This window comes from Triticum dicoccoides, chromosome 6A, assembly GCF_002162155.2.
Source record: "Triticum dicoccoides isolate Atlit2015 ecotype Zavitan chromosome 6A, WEW_v2.0, whole genome shotgun sequence".
Taxonomy (NCBI): domain Eukaryota; kingdom Viridiplantae; phylum Streptophyta; class Magnoliopsida; order Poales; family Poaceae; genus Triticum; species Triticum dicoccoides.
In genome coordinates this window covers 608180067-608196476 of record NC_041390.1, presented here as the reverse complement: position 1 = coordinate 608196476, position 16410 = coordinate 608180067, and the positions used below count along the sequence as shown (strand labels likewise).

At 42.8% G+C, this 16410-nt stretch overlaps 1 long non-coding RNA gene across 2 annotated transcripts; it reads left to right on the top strand.

Annotated features, from left to right (window-relative positions):
• The first annotated feature begins 3934 nt into the window (after positions 1-3934).
• LOC119318404 lies at positions 3935-8917 on the top strand. Of its 2 annotated transcripts, XR_005154107.1 has the most exons (5): positions 3935-4130; positions 4221-4407; positions 6366-6496; positions 6584-7746; positions 7876-8917. It is a non-coding gene; the product is annotated as an uncharacterized LOC119318404 (long non-coding RNA). The 2 variants fall into 2 exon arrangements; XR_005154106.1 differs by having other exon boundaries at positions 3974-4130; positions 6584-8917.
• The last annotated feature ends 7493 nt before the right edge of the window (positions 8918-16410 follow it).

Genomic DNA, 16410 nt, shown 5'->3' with positions numbered 1-16410 from the left:
ACACACACACACACACACACACACATCCAGTCAGGTGACATTCTCCATTTTTCTTTTTTGAGTAACTGTGCAATGATTGTCGGTGCAGGGCAGATTTGAATTAACCATGGTGATTCACAGGCACAAGATAAAGAAAGTATTGTAATTAAGGAGTGTGTTGGAAAGGAATCAGTTCGTTGTTCATCCACATCTATTTTGCTCCGACTTTTTTTGTGTGTGGACTAGCTAGTGGTTGGTAGATAGCTCCTGTCCCAAGAGCGAATCTCAGCTTCTCACACCACAAAAACTCCATCAACCATGGTCCATGGATGGCATCTTCGTGGAAAGGCTCGATCATGCCCTCCAAGCAACGCAAGCCCAGCAAGTTAGGGTAGCAAGCGTTGATTGTGCCACTGCCATCACGCCTTCAAATACTTAAACTTATTTTATGTAAAACTAGCAAATTGCCCGTGCGTTGCAACGGGAGAAAACAAATATTGAAATGACTAAATATTATACTACTTTATTTATTTTCTTACTATGTGGTACCTTAGTTCAAGTTGTATTTGGATGAAATATTGAAAGATCTCACATCGAAGTTCCCGCAATCAAGTTTTCATATTGTTGTATATTCCCCACAAGTTCTAAATTTTACATCTTCTACCAATAATATCTCTAGTAGTTTAGTAGGGAATGTTTGGTTCTTGCCTATAGATGCCCTGCCAATATTGGCTTGCCAATTATTTGGCGTGGGATTCCACCGCCCAGGGTTGGCCAAAATTTTGGCAAGAATCTGTGAAGGAAAGAACAAGGGACTCGTTGGCAGCCAAATATTTGGCAGCAAAGCAAACAACATACAAAGAATTTGATGTGACCAATATTTTGGTAGGGCGAGTTGGGGGCATAAACCAAACAGCCCTGTAGTGACAATAACAACAACAAAATTGACTTAATCACTTGATTAACTTATTTTAGCAAAACAATTATACAAAAGAACAGTAAAAAGGTGCTGAAAAGTTTGTGACCCTTCTGAGCAACACCGTAAAAAAATTATCACTCGATAGTAAAATAGCAACAAATATTGCAGAGCAATTAGCTAATTAGCTGAAACATCTTACTGGCTGGGAAGTTCTTGTCCACAATCTCCATCACATCTTTACCGAGTGGCCCAGGACAACAAAGCTGTTGAACTTGAGAGTTGAGGTCATACTTCCTTTCGTGCCCTCCTATGCTTGGTTAGCACATTAATCATGAGCAGTAGCATGCAGAGGATGTGTGTCACATTGCATAGTTATATGATGAGGTTACGGTGATGCAGCTAGCTAAAGGTGATGATCGAAATGCGAAAGATGTGGGTCATGGACAAAACAAAGCAAAGGAACACACTTAGCTCATTCTCACACTAGTCCTGGTGCGACGTCGCGTCAGGACAATCCCCTCCCCTCCATGTGCAACGCGCTGTCGCTGCTGTTGCTTTGGGATGATGCACAACACACGCACATGAAAGCGTGCTTGATAGCCATCCATACCTGAGCCAAGCACATCGGGCTTGTGCCAATAATCGACCAGTACAACCCCAAGACATTGAGTACTTCTGGTGTGAGTGAGCGTAGAAGATGATGGCAAAATTTATGCTTCCTTCCCTGATTAATCTACTGCACCGGTGTGCATGGTGATGCTTAGAGAGAGTCGCACTGTACAATCATTATAGATCCAACTGCAGCACATGTGGCCTATTCTTTTTGTGGATTGGACGGTTAACGGGAAGCTGTTGAATTACACAACGGTGAAACCACTTTGCAACACTAAGCTGGTACTAGTATGAGGAGGAGTGTTGGAAAATGATTCATTGTAGAACCATATTGGCCACCTTTACAACATCATGCCACGGGTTCTGCAAACATGATGGTACGACTTCGCAACAACAAATATAACATTGTCGGTCGACTTGCAAGAGGTCAACCTAACATTGCAGCATAGCCAACACTAACGGCGGTGAAAAAAACCTGCAACATAAAAGTGAAACATTGCAGCAGACACCATCATAACATGTTTGCGAGTGCCTCACAAGCGAAGCACACACGAGCTGCCAATGTGGCAAAATAACCAACAAGGCATCACCCAGCTTGGCGGCGGACACTCGGCCATGACTATGGTAAGGATGGGCTTATAAGCCTATGCCGTGAGCATCGACCAGTCACTTGGTTTGTTGCATGAACACTTGATGTTGTAACTCCTGGCCCAAATGGAAGCCGAGGCGAGGTACTCGGCTTATACATATATCGTGATCATCTCACGGGAACTCGGCTTATTCTGTTGAGCAGGATTTTTTTATTCTCATATGAGAAATCCGGAAACCGTCCGAGAACCGGAAATCCGGTGGTCCCGGAAAATACTGATACCATTCGAAAATTTCAAATGGTCTTGAATATAAACGCCCAAAAGTCTATCAAATAAGGTGTGTATGCATTTATTGCCTCAAGGCATCCCCCATCTTGGTGGCGAAGCTGGTCACGGGATCGATTCCATAGGTGTGCGCCGTTACTTTTACTTTTTCAATGTTAGCTGATTTTTTTGAAACAGGAACTTTGATTACATTAAACAGCTTGCCCAACACGATCGCCGGCAACCAAGAACTGAGCAAAGATAGGAACATCACCCGACCTTACGGCTTGGGGCTAATGCTCCATCTTTGTCCCAAACAACGCAAGAGCGTCTGGAACCTTATTACACACCGGTGGACAATGAGAAATAAAAAACAAACTAAAATTCAGTAAAGTAAAAGCTTGAATATCTCTGAAAAGGACCCCATTCATGGCTAGATGGAACTCCATCAATTTGATTGCATGGAGAAGCTGCAATGCATCAGATTCCACAACCACATTGGTTATCCCCCAGTCTACACGCAAGAAAAAAGATGCAAACTCCGTCAATTTGATTGCATGGACAAGCTGCAATGCATCAGATTCCACCATCACATTGGTTATCCCCAATTCTACATGCAGAAAGAAGATGTAGCGGAGAGACTCGGACTCGCAAACTACGTCCAACTTAGCAGGCGCGCGGAACTAGTGTAACATCCCAAAATTTCCAAATTTTGGAATGTTAATAATAATATATCATTAAGTGAATTGCTATGATTTTCATGGGAAATTAAAACTGTTTTTGAGTCTTGTTTGAAAATTTTCAAATTTGATTTCTTTTCTTTTGGACTCCTACGAAATATTTTGAAACCATATTCAAATTATGGATTGAGAATAAAATGACTTTCTCAAATGTGGTGGATGCATATTTCATTTGAAGTTCTTCGATTTTTTTAGTTTCATTTGAAATTGGATCTTATTTGTAGTTTTTCATGCCATTTAAATATTTCCAAATCATTCAAATAAAATTTAATGAGAGGAGACAATGTGACTTCTCCAAAATAATCTTTGCAAATTTTTAGAAATTCTTATATATCTATTTAGGTGTTTTGTAAACCCTCAAAATAAAATTTGTTGAATTATATTAAGTTGTTGTCACATTATTAAAAATGTTTCACAAAAAATAGTTTTATTATAAGGCACAATATTTTTAGGTAAGATCTAAATAATATTTCGGTTCATGTAAATATTTGTTTTCTCTATTTAAATGTAACTTTTTGTGCACTTATATTCTAATAAAAAAAATCTAACTTCCCTATTGGGTTTGGCTCATTGACTCTCTCCCTCTCTCTCTATTTGCTCTCACGTAGCAGATCTTTCCTTTTATTTCCTTTTTTTCAATCGCTGGACCCCACCATCTTCTTCCTAGTGAAGTCTCACGAAGAGAACGGGCAGCGAGCCGCCGCTGTACCGAGTACCGCAACTGCTCGTTACCGCAACTTATAGGGAGAGGGAGAGGGAAGGGACTCCACTCCCTTCCCTCTCCCTCCCGTTACCGCAACTTAATGCGCCCCTAATGACCATTAGAGCTCCAGTAATGGCCGCCATTAGGGCGCCCTAAAGCCGCTGCTCCCGCACGCACCTGGATACCCCCTCTCCCTATAAAACCCGCCCCCGTGACGCCCAGTTTCCCCTCGTCCGAAGCCCCATCATATGATCATATGGGCACTCCTCCCTCACTCTCTCTCGCGGAACTGCTCGCGGAGTAACTAATTCGCTGCTGCCGTTGTTCGTGCGAGATCCCAACCTCCTCCTTCTCCCCATGTCCGTGAAATTCTGTTTTACACCTTATGGATGGTGGTTTATTCAAATTCGCAGCTGGAGCGCGATGTCCGCGAGCGTCGCGTCCATCCGGAGCTCCGCCAAGTCCGGCGGCCTTCCACCACCGCCACAGAACGAGGACGAGTCCGGGAACTTGTCTACAGAACTCCCTTCGACCTCCTCTACGCCGTTCAACCATTCGTTGACGCCGGATGCCATCTTCTCCAACTCCGGCGGAACTCCGGTAAACTCTCTCTCCTCTCTCCCCCTACTGTGCGTCACATATTTTTTGTTGAAAAAAATGAAGGAGTATTCGCCTATAACAGCATGACATGTGGCAGCTCACTATTAAATCCCAAAATTCATTTCCAGAAAAAAAAACTTCGGGAATTCATATCTCCTAAACCGTATGTCCAAATTTGATGAATTTTATATCTCCGGATTCGTTGGAACGCTTAGTTTATTATTGAACTAAGATATTCTATTTTTAGAAATTATAAAATTAACTCGAATTTAATATGTTAATTTGAGTATATTAGGTATACCACTTATTCTATAATTTATTTGAAAATGTTCCTTCACCAAGATTTCCATAGGAGCATACCTTTCTGTTAGAACACTTGTCACATCTTTCCAAACATGTTAAGACCCTATTTTGACTTCAAACCTTGGATTTAGTTCCCATTTAGTTATATTTCTTTTGCTTGTAAATTTAACTATGAAAATAATTCTATCTTCCCAAGAAGATCATCACGAATCCTATCGGATCATTTAGTATCCGATCCATGCGTGTAATATTTCCTCAAATATCCGTATGATCAAACCAAGTAGGGTTTGACACTCTCGATCCAATTTATTTTATAGTCAAGCTTCAACATACCTTTAATCCTAACTTGTATCAATTTGAACCAACCCCAGAATATGATTTATGTCATATTTTTATTCAAGCCAACTTGATCCTATCTTAACCCTACCATGACATAGTAACTAGCTTAGTAATAGTAATATCTAAATAATTTGTATTGTTAATTTGTATTGTTAATTTGTATTGTTAATTTGGATCTTTTATTTGGATCTTCATTTGGATGTTGTTGATGTGTTAAAGTACTTTATTTTATCGTTAGATAAATCATAACAAGAAGGAGAAACAACTAAGAGTAGAACATTTCATTTGTTAAAGTACTTTATTTTATCGTTAGATAAATTGTAATGAGGAGAGACGACTAAGAGTAGAATATTTCATCTTCAGAATTTAGGCAAGTTGCAAATTGATCATGCTTTGACCTATATTTTCATGTTATGCATATCTCTTTAAATTTCAATACTATGCATGTTTTACAAAAGTTTTGCATATTGTTATTGCTAGCTAGAGCCTTAGGTTCAAACTTTATATCTATGCTTGGCCACACTTGCACAAATGGGTGGGTTGAAAATCAAACAAGTCTTCAACATTAAACTTGCTCTCTTTTGGAGCAAATTATATATTATTTTACTTCTATTTCCTGGGCGGAACGGAAGGATGGGCTTCTACAAGTGATTGCGCCTGATCGGGATTAAGGTAGGGACCGCCATCCAATAAAAAATAGATTTTCTAAGTACAGTTCGAGGTAGCTTACGAGTACAACCACATACTATTGTGGCTCTGTCTTCATTTTTTCCTAACGGGAAACCTTGGATTTGGCATTGCCACTGATGATGGACCTTAATTGCAAGGGAGCAGGCGTGCTAGAAATAAGTCAAGGGGGCTGGTCTGAAAGACTTTGTCACAATTTCCTCCATCTCGTGTGCCATAGGGTGCAAGGACAAATAGGGTTTATTGTGTCATGTCGGTAAAGTGTACTAGCTCTGCAGAGTCTAAATTAATCGATTAGCCATGGCAATTTGAGCAGCTGAAGACTTGGACTCAAGAAGAATCTCTCCTCTCTTTTCTAAAAATATGTTTTAAGGGTTTAGGTTGAGGATTGAGCACTGGTAATGTGTTTCACTTCAACCCTATGTATGTTTTTACCTACATTGGAAAATGAACTTTGGTGCATATTTCCAAATGTCTATTTTGATTTCAAAGAAAGTTTTATTAATATTTAGTGTTGGAGAAAATTGGCTTTATGCAAAGAAACCTCCACTTACCATGCATACAAATTATGTTCCTTTGTGCAACTTGCATGTACATTCCACATACTCATCTGCACCTGTCGTGTGCAGATCTCGACAGATTAAGAGATGATAGGGTTATGGCCTACACTCAATGAGCCAAGTGGCGTTGATGGAGCCCTAACTTAGCGACATGCATGTTATTTTGCTGTATTATGCGCCAGCATTGAGTTGTGCCAATGGTATGTATTTGCTTTACTCTAGATCTATCATTGTAGTATGATGATGTATATCTTACTAATATTCATTCTTGTAACTGTGTGTGCCAGCTTCGATCCAGGGATAGCACAATAGGCACGAAGATTTGGATTCTACCAAATCTGAGTCGTTACAACTAGCCACTGAAGCGTTAAAGTGTGCCGGCTCTCATGTCTATCTTTTCCTCCTCAAACGAATGGACATAATAATGGTTCAATGGGAATATATATATAACAAATAGACGGAAATGCAATTGTCTCTTTCCATAGCATATAACTTGGAAAGGAATCTGTGTTGCATGCGGTGTCGGTGTTTTACGTGAGATGTTATACTCCTGATGCTATCACTGGATCAGTACTGCTGGTTAAATTCCTCTGTATCTATCTACCTATCCCCAAGTGAAACATAGCATGTTTCTATAGCTACCGTTTAGCGACAGCATGTTCACCACACAATGCACTAACTAGCTTCCTATTTAAACACCTCCTCCCTGGAATTCATCTTCTTCTCATCCAATATTTTCCTCCCTCTCCAACAACCATTCTCCTCTTCCCTCGCAAAGAAAAACAACCCTCCTCGATATAGCTATAGAAACGTACCTTGTGCTCCTCCAGCACGCAGTGCACTAGCTAGCTGCTCACCTATTTAACCACCACCTGCATGTTCTTCTCATCCCATAGTTATCTCCCTCTCTATCAACCCTCCTCCTTGATACTTCTCTCCCTTACCTCTACATACCCACACACAAGTGTGCCTCTTCTATATCAGAAGTTCGACTGCCTGATCTTTGGTAAGCTCTAGTCCTCCTTGTTTCTGTTTGTCTTCATTATAAGCGCCAAGGTTCTCACACACGCGAAAACACTGTAGACCTCGGCGACACGCTCTACCCACTCTCATTCGGGATATTTCCTATTGTTTGAACGAACATAGAGGTATATATGGTGTCTTGCTATCCACGCGCATGCTTTCGTTTATGTTTTTGATTTTTTTAAGTTAATGCATGTCTATTATTCGCTGCCATGCGTTTTGTAGATTACATGATGCAAAAGCATCAAAAGGTCCAATGTTTCCATCGTATGCCCTCAGCTGTATAAAAATTATGGCACTATCGGATGAGCTTATACGCAACATCGATCACTCGTTCCAATTGAATTACCCCTTTTTTCTCACATCTCACAACTCAGTTTTCTTCTCAGGCCATCGGATATGACATTGAATAGGACGAATTTCATAGGTATACACATACAAGAGCACTAAACATCCTTCTTCCATTCTTGTGCCTATTTGACTCTCTCTAGTGCTTTGCTCTAACATCCGCTTTGTCCTGCTTCTCAAATAAATAAACCATGTTCGTGTCTGACAGGTTTGTCCATGGAAGTGGACTGCCCTACAACAGCATCAAGAGCGACGATCTTCTTAGTAACATGCCTAAGAAAATGTGCATCCGTAATCTCATATATGCCAACTAGTTCTCAACAACATGCATCCAGAAAACAAAACAACAACCATGGGAAGGGGCTGCCAACTCTGAGATATTTGGCATCAGCACATTTGGCCCGATTAGTCGGCGAGGTCGACAAGCTAGCTAGGACCCCACCCAGTGCAATCAAGGCCATGAAGACAACCCTAGAAATGTTCAACGTCAACCGGTATGTCTGTCATCTTCCAACATTTTGGTCGATTTGTATTCTACTTGACCATGTGCTAACCAGAGGTGGCTCTGTATTGTTGGATATAAATTTCCGAATACTAACAAGAGTGTTGGATAGATTTCGGAATACTGACCACACCTCTTGTTAGTATTCCAAAATTTATCAAACAATACTGATCCACCTCTGGTCGGCAAACGACCAAGTAGAATACAAATCGACCGAAATGTTGCAAGACGACAGACATACCACCTTGGAGGGGTCGACGATGAACATTTTTAGGGCTTCCTTCATGGTCTTGATTTTTGTCTTGCACTTGACGGGGGTCCTAGGCAGCTTGTCGACCCTGCCACCTGATCGGGCTCCAGCGGGTGTTCAAAGTCTCGAAGCAGATGATCCCATCGAAGCAAACCTCCAAACCCAGCCTCTTAAGAACTTGTCGCATGACAACGTATGCGCATGTTCTTGAGCATGTGCCTGAGAAGATCATCGTGCTTATGTTGTTGGAGGCCAGTCCACTTCCATGGACAAAGCTGTTAGACACGAACATGATTTATTTATTTGAGAAGCAGGACAAAGCGGATGTTAGAGCAGAGCACTAGAGAGTCAAATTGGTATGAGGATTGAGGAAGGGTGTTTAATTAGTGCGCTCATGTACGTGCTATAAAAGTCGTTGTAATTAATATCGTATCCGATGAACTGAGAACAAAATTGAGTTGTGAGACGTGAGTAAAAAAAGGAGTAATTCAATTTGAACGAGTGACGGAGGTTGCGTATATGCTCACCTGGCGGAGGTCATCCAGCATAGTGCAATGATTTTTATACATAAGAGGGCATACGGTGGAAACCTTGGACCTTTCAATGCCTAGCTTTTGCGTCATGTAATCTACAAAATGCATGGCAGTGAATAATAAACATGCATTAACTTGAAAAAAAAAATTAAAAACATAAACGGAGGCGTATGCGGGTTGGGGGCACTAGGATACCATATATATGTTGGGGAACGTAGCAATAATTCAAAATTTTCCTACGTGTCACCAAGATCAATCTATGGAGTCATCTAGCAACGAGGGAGGAGTGGATTTACATACCCTTGTAGATCGCGCGCGGAAGCGTTCAAGAAAATGGGGTTGATGGAGTCGTACTCGTCGTGATTCAAATCACCGATGATCCTAGCGCCGAACGGACGGCACCTCCGCGTTCAACACACGTACGGAGCAGCGACGTCTCCTCCTTCTTGATCCAGCAAGGGGGAAGGAGAGGTTAATGGAGATCCAGCAGCATGACGGCGTGGTGGTGGAAGTAGCGGGATTCCAACAGGGTTTCGCTAAGCGCTGCGGGAGGAGGGAGATGTGTCACGGGAGGGAGAGGGAGGCGCCAGGCCTTAGGTATGGTTGCTCTCCCTTTCCCCCACTATATATAGGGCCAAGGGAGAGGGGGAGGGCGCAGCCTTGCCCCTTCCTCCAAGGAAGGGTGCGGCCAAGGGGGGGAGGAGTCCATCCTCCCCAAGGCACCTCGGAGGTGCCTTCCCCCTTTAGGACTCTCCCCTCCTCTTGTCCCTTTGGTGCATGGACCTCTAGGGGCTGGTGCCCTTGGCCCATGTAGGCCAAGGCGCACCCCCTACAGCCCATGTGGCCCCCCGGGGCAGGTGGCCCCACCCGGTGGACCCCCGGAACCCTTCCGGTGGTCCCAGTACAATACCGGTGACCCCGAAACTTGTCCCGATGGCCGAAATAGCACTTCCTATATATAAATCTTTACCTCCGGACCATTCCGGAACTCCTCGTGACGTTCGGGATCTCATCCGGGACTCCGAACAACTTTCGGGTTACCGCATACTAATATCTCTATAACCCTAGCGTCACCGAACCTTAAGTGTGTAGACCCTACGGGTTCGGGAGACATGCAGACATGACCGAGATGACTCTCCGGTCAATAACCAACAGCGGGATCTGGATACCCATGTTGGCTCCCACATGTTCCACGATGATCTCATCGGATGAACCATGATGTCAAGGACTTAATCAATCCCGTATACAATTCCCTTTGTCTAGCGGTACGATACTTGCCCGAGATTCGATCGTCGGTATCCCGATACCTTGTTCAATCTCGTTACCGACAAGTCTCTTTACTCATTCCGTAACACATCATCCCGTGATCAACTCCTTGATCACATTGTGCACATTATGATGATGTCCTACCGAGTGGGCCCAGAGATACCTCTCCGTCACACGGAGTGACAAATCCCAGTCTCGATTCGTGCCAACCCAACAGGCACTTTCGGAGATACCTGTAGTGTACCTTTATAGCCACCCAGTTACGTTGTGACGTTTGGCAGACCCAAAGCACTCCTACGGTATCCGGGAGTTGCACAATCTCATGGTCTAAGGAAATGATACTTGACATTAGAAAAGCTTTAGCAAACGAACTACACGATCTTGTGCTAGGCTTAGGATTGGGTCTTGTCCATCACATCATTCTCCCAATGATGTGATCCCGTTATCAATGACATCCAATGTCCATGGTCAGGAAACCGTAACCATCTATTGATCAACGAGCTAGTCAACTAGAGGCTTACTAGGGACATGGTGTTGTCTATGTATCCACACATGTATCTAAGTTTCCTATCAATACAATTATAGCATGGATAATAAACGATTATCATGAACAAGGAAATATAATAATAACTAATTTATTATTGCCTCTAGGGCATATTTCCAACAATATATTCGTTCCAACAATAGGAAATATCCCGGATGAGAGTGGGTAGAGCGTGTCATGGAGGTCTGCAGTGCTTTCGTGTGTGAGAGAACCTTGTCGCTCGTGATGAAGACAAACAGAAACAAGGAGGAGTAGGGCTTACCAAAGATCAGGCAATCGAACTTCTGCTCCATGTATAGAAGAGGCACACTTTCATTTGGGTATGCAGAGAGAGAGGGAGAGAAGTATCAAGGAGGAGGAGTGATGGAGAGGGAGAGAACTATGGAATGAGAAGAAGATTGAGCACGTGGTTAAATAGGCGAGTAGCTAGCTAGTGCACTGCATGTTGGAGGAGCCCAAGGTATGTTTCTATAGAAATATCCAGGAGGAGGGTTGTTGGAAAGGGTGAGAACTATCGGATGAGAAGAAGATGAATTCCAGGGAGGAGGTGTTTAAATATGCAGCTAGTCAGTGGATTGTATGTTATAGGTACTATCGTTGAACGGTATCTATAGAAACATACTATCGTTAGAGTCTTATTAGTCGCTCCATCATTAAATGGAGATATGTTTCACTTGGGAATAGATAGATATATATGGAGGAATTTATCCAACCGTACTAATCCAGCGATAGCAGCAGGAGTATAACATCTCACGTAAAGCACCAACACCGCATGTAGCACAAATTCCTTTCCAAGTTATCTATTACGGATAGAGACAATTATATATTTGTCTATTTATTATAAATTCCTGGAGAACCATTATTATATCCATTTGTTTGAGGAGGCAAAAAAATGACATGACAACTCATGATGTCATGGACTAGGGGGTCCCAGCCCAGCCGGACTAATGTATGGGCCGCCGAACTACTAGCCTGCAAAGAAGGAGGACCCCGGAGGCCTACAAAGTACGACAACCGAAGACTTGGCATGTATTTCAAGCATATCTGATTAGATTCGGCATGTAAATTCTTAGATGGCAACCGACCATGTGTAACCCTAGATAACCCTGGTGCCTATATAAACCAGAGGGTTTAGTCAATAGAGGCCATCCATACACCCATTCCTTCATTCATCATACCTCTAGGGTTTAGACTACAACTAACGATCTCGAGGTAGATCAACGTTGTACCTTGATACTTTCATAATATAAGCAAGAGCGGGACATAGAGTTTTACCTCCATAGAGAGGGCCTGAACCTGGGTAAACTTCGTGTGTGTTTTCTCTTGTTACCTATCGATCCGATCTAACAGCTCGCCCCCCTACTTGATGTCTGGCGGTTGACACTGACATTGATGCTTTCATTAGGAGCATGTTGTTTGATCACCTAGGATTGATGGCTCGTCTGCAGATTGGCAATAGTATTGGCTTTGGTGACATCTTCGTCCCCGACCGACTTTTTGCCTTCGGCAGCGTTGTGTTGCATGCCGATCCAACCGGCTATCTAGGCCGTGTCAAGAATTTTGCCCCAAAGCAATTCCTCACGTTCGGAAGTCTAGAGTACATCGCGGACACTCGAGGAGATCTGGTCCTCTCGGGGTGGAGCTCGGATCGGTACAAACCCTCCGCCATGACCCCGGAGCCGGCCTATGATGGGATCTTCAGATCCTCCCTTGTCCCAGAGCCGACCCCGGAGATAGATCCAGTGATCAGTACGTCTGGCTTGAACACTAGGTCATTGGACTTTTCCTTTGTGCCGAACTTGTCTTCAGACCCGGCAACGCCGATCGCGCCACCAGCGACCAAAGCAGTAACTACTCCCGCCACCCAGGGATCAACCCCGGGCAAACAAGAGGTTGGCGCCGCGTCCAGTGGACCGGACAAATTGTTCCAAATCAGCCCGGCATACGCCCAGGTCCTGGATACCGAGGAGCTCTCGCAAAATCAATGATGTGCTGGATCGAAAACAAAACATGGAGAACTCTTCGTGGCCGTGGACGAGGTGGCCGCCGAGCAGGAGGACGAGGCAGCCAACAAGCAGGAGGCCAGTCTAACAGTCAACGCCGGCACGGAGGCCATATCACTAGTAGAAAACGGCGCATTTATCCTGGTTCTAGAGGCCCTTTAGCCCCGATTCTGGAACCGGGACTAAAAGGTCGGGACTAAAGCCCAAAACCTTTAGTCCCGGTTCGCTTACGAACCGGGACAGAAGAGGCTCCATGTGGCAACAACATGATTAGTAGTAATATGTAGTTCATATGTATGTGGTACTCCCTCCGTTTCTTTTTACTCTGCATGTAAGATTTGGTCAAAGTCAAACTACACAAAGTTTGACCAAATTTATATAAAAAATATGAACATCTACAATACTAAAACTGTATAGTATGAAAATATGTTTCATGGTGCATCTGGTAATATTGATTTTATATTGTGAATGTTTATATTTTTTAATATAAAATTAGTCAAACTCTACAAAGCTTGACTTTGACCAAACTTTATATGCGGACTAAAAAGAAACGGAGGGAGTACGTGGATAGTATGGATTTGAGGTTCTGAATCTGAGGTATGTGTCTGTGGAAGAGGAAGTATGAGGATTGTCCGATCACTGTCTACGGACGTGCCCGAACGCATCCATGAATGTATAGGGTGACGGATTTGGTATGTCTGGTTCTAGATGCTTTTATACACTACTAATATAATGAGTATTACTAGCGAAAATCTGCATCTGAGCATGGGCTCAGCTGCACCCGCTCAGAAAAAAATTCAAAAAAAATACTAGAAAAATTCAAAAAATTCCAAAAACAATTTGTGTGGTAGATAATTTGATGCATGACGTCCGCTCCAAATTTCATCTCATTTGGACATCTGAGCAACTCTGGGCAAAAAAGACAAATCGGGTCAAAACAGTTCCTGAACAGTAAACTGTTTTACAGACCTCGATTTTGTCTTTTTTGCCCAGAGCTACTCAAATGTTCAAATGAGTTGAAATTTGGAGCGAACCTCATGCATCAAATTATCTACCACACAAAATATTTTTGGAATTTTTTGAATTTTTCTAGTTTTTTTTTTGATTTTTTCCGTGAGCGCGGGTGCAGCTGAGCCCGGGTGCAGATTCGCCGCACTCGTATTACTAGTGTTCTTTTACTTTGCAATAAAGGGCACTGAGAAAACATAAACTGGATAGTGTATTACTTGTATGGAACAGGCACACAGTATTCTGTAATCAATTGCAAACCGGATGTAGTAGTACTGCTCGCCATTTTCCTTGTTCTCCAAAGCATGTTTTGTTCATACTGCGGACAAAGTAGAAGTTGATGATGTTCGTTGTGGTCGCTTCCGTGTGACAAACCTGTTGATATATACCTCAACTACTTGGCTTAGAGGTGACAGATACTACGCAAGAGCTCGAATGATTTTACATAAACAGATGTGACCTTCTTTGATTTTGTTTTTCCTCAACAAGTGACAACTAGTACAAGAGCAGCCAGCCATATATACGAAGCTCTGCCATAGTGTGTGCAAAAAGATGCCATTTTTCACAAGGTCTGCATAATAAATTCACCTGCTGAGGTATTATTCTTTTGTAAAAGGCTCTGAAAAAAAACAGGCAGATGATGGTATTGTTGCGTGTATCATGGAACATGTAGTTTTTTTTGTTCTTGGTACTCTTTTATTAGTTATCTCTAGATCAGCTTTTCCCATTGCATCTTTGATCTTTTGGAAGGAGACATCGTTAATTGATTCCTCTCCCTTTGCTGCTTTCTTTATTCTTTGTTTGTAAAAGGCTCTAAAATAAACTGATGATGTCTTTATTCTTTGTCTCCTCTTATTTTCTGCGCATCAGAACACGCTCTGCTCTTCTTTGGAGGCCCGCGTGTGAGTTGACACCAAAGAAAGGAAGGAACCCCCTAGCTTTTGTTTGAGCCACTTTGTTTGGGAGGTTTTCACCTCTGGCCGCCAAAAAAATAGAGGTGCTCCCTCTGTAAAGTAATATAAAACTTTTCAGATCATTTGACTGTCTTCTTATCGACTTCTGTTGGACGGAAAGCTCACTCACCTTTTACATCCATCATCCCAATAGAGTGAATCAAGTTGACACCACATATTTAACAACTTGGTTCCAGCTGGACTTCAAACCTCCATCCAACTTGCTACAAACCTTCCCACATAACTATGTCGGGCTTCCAAATGGCAAATGCAAATCAACCAGTCATCTCAACACACGCACGCACACAAGCCCGGTTTTTCAGAAATAAATGAGCAAGGATTGTCAATGTAGGGCAGACTTCAATTAACCATCGCCATTCACAGCCACAAGATAAAGAAAATATTGTAGTTAAGGAGTGTGCTGGAAAGGAATCGGTTTGTTGTTCATCCACATCTACTTGCTCCGACTTTTTTTGTGGGGGGGGACCAGATAGGTAAGTCGTTGGTAGATAGCTCCTGTCTCAAGAGTGAATCTCAGCTTCTCACACCACAATAACCCCATCAACCATGGACGGCATCTTCATGTAAATGCTCGATCATGCCCTCCAAGCAACGCATGCCCACCAAGTTAGGGTAGCGAGCGTTGATTGCGTCGTTGCCAACGCGCCTTCAACTTGGCGTAGCACGTGCGGGCTGCTGGAGCCAGGGGACAAAAATGTGCGGGCTGCCCTGTCCTGCCGAGCCAGAGGCTTTTCTGTGAGAAAAAAATTAAATCATGGGTGTTTTCTGGAGAGAGAAAAAAGCGGTCGCGCGGGCACACGTCTCTCGAGTGGCTGACAGTGGGTCCCACGCCATGCTGTCAAGCCCAGTCAGCTACGCATCCATAGACAAACATGATTAGCACCGCCTTTGAACCAACGAGCCAAGTTTTAGCATGCGTTAGGTGTATTTTTTAAGTTCAGGCACTAAACTGAACATCCGTGGCAAGTTTAGGCACTAGCAGTGATATTACCTCTTAAATAAACTGCCATACATGAAAGTGAAAATTTTCTATAGGGTTTATTCTACTCTCAAATACTCCAAACTTATTTTATGCAAAGCTAGCAAACTGCTTGTCTGTTGCAACGGGAGAAACAAATATTGAAATGACTAAATATTGTACTACTTTTTTTTCTCACTATGTAATGCCTTAGTTCAAGTTGTATTTGGATGAAATATTGAAATATCTCACATCCAAGTTCCGCTGCACTGGCAATCAAGTTGGAAAGTTAGTTATTTTTATATTGTTGTATACTCCCATAAGTTATAAATTTTACATCTTCTACCAATAATATCTACTGTTTTAGGAGTTACATCAACAAAAAACTAGAGGTTGCAATTTTTTAGGGAGTTATGTGTGAAATATTGCCTATGTGGCGGTGGCCAACTCACCACGCGTGCAGATCAAGGCTGATCAGGGATGCCTAGGACCTCCGGTGAACAACTTGAATAGTTTCAGGACTCAAATGTGCAGATTTATAGATTTGAGACTAGACACACCTTGAATATTTTCAGGACTTATGATGCATTTTACTCTTTTCCAAAAGGTCCATATGTTCTACTGTTGGTAGCAAGGGTAAGGGATGTCACTCCCCAAAGGTCCTGGTTGTTTCGGAAACTTCTTTCACGATCTCCGGAGGAGCCC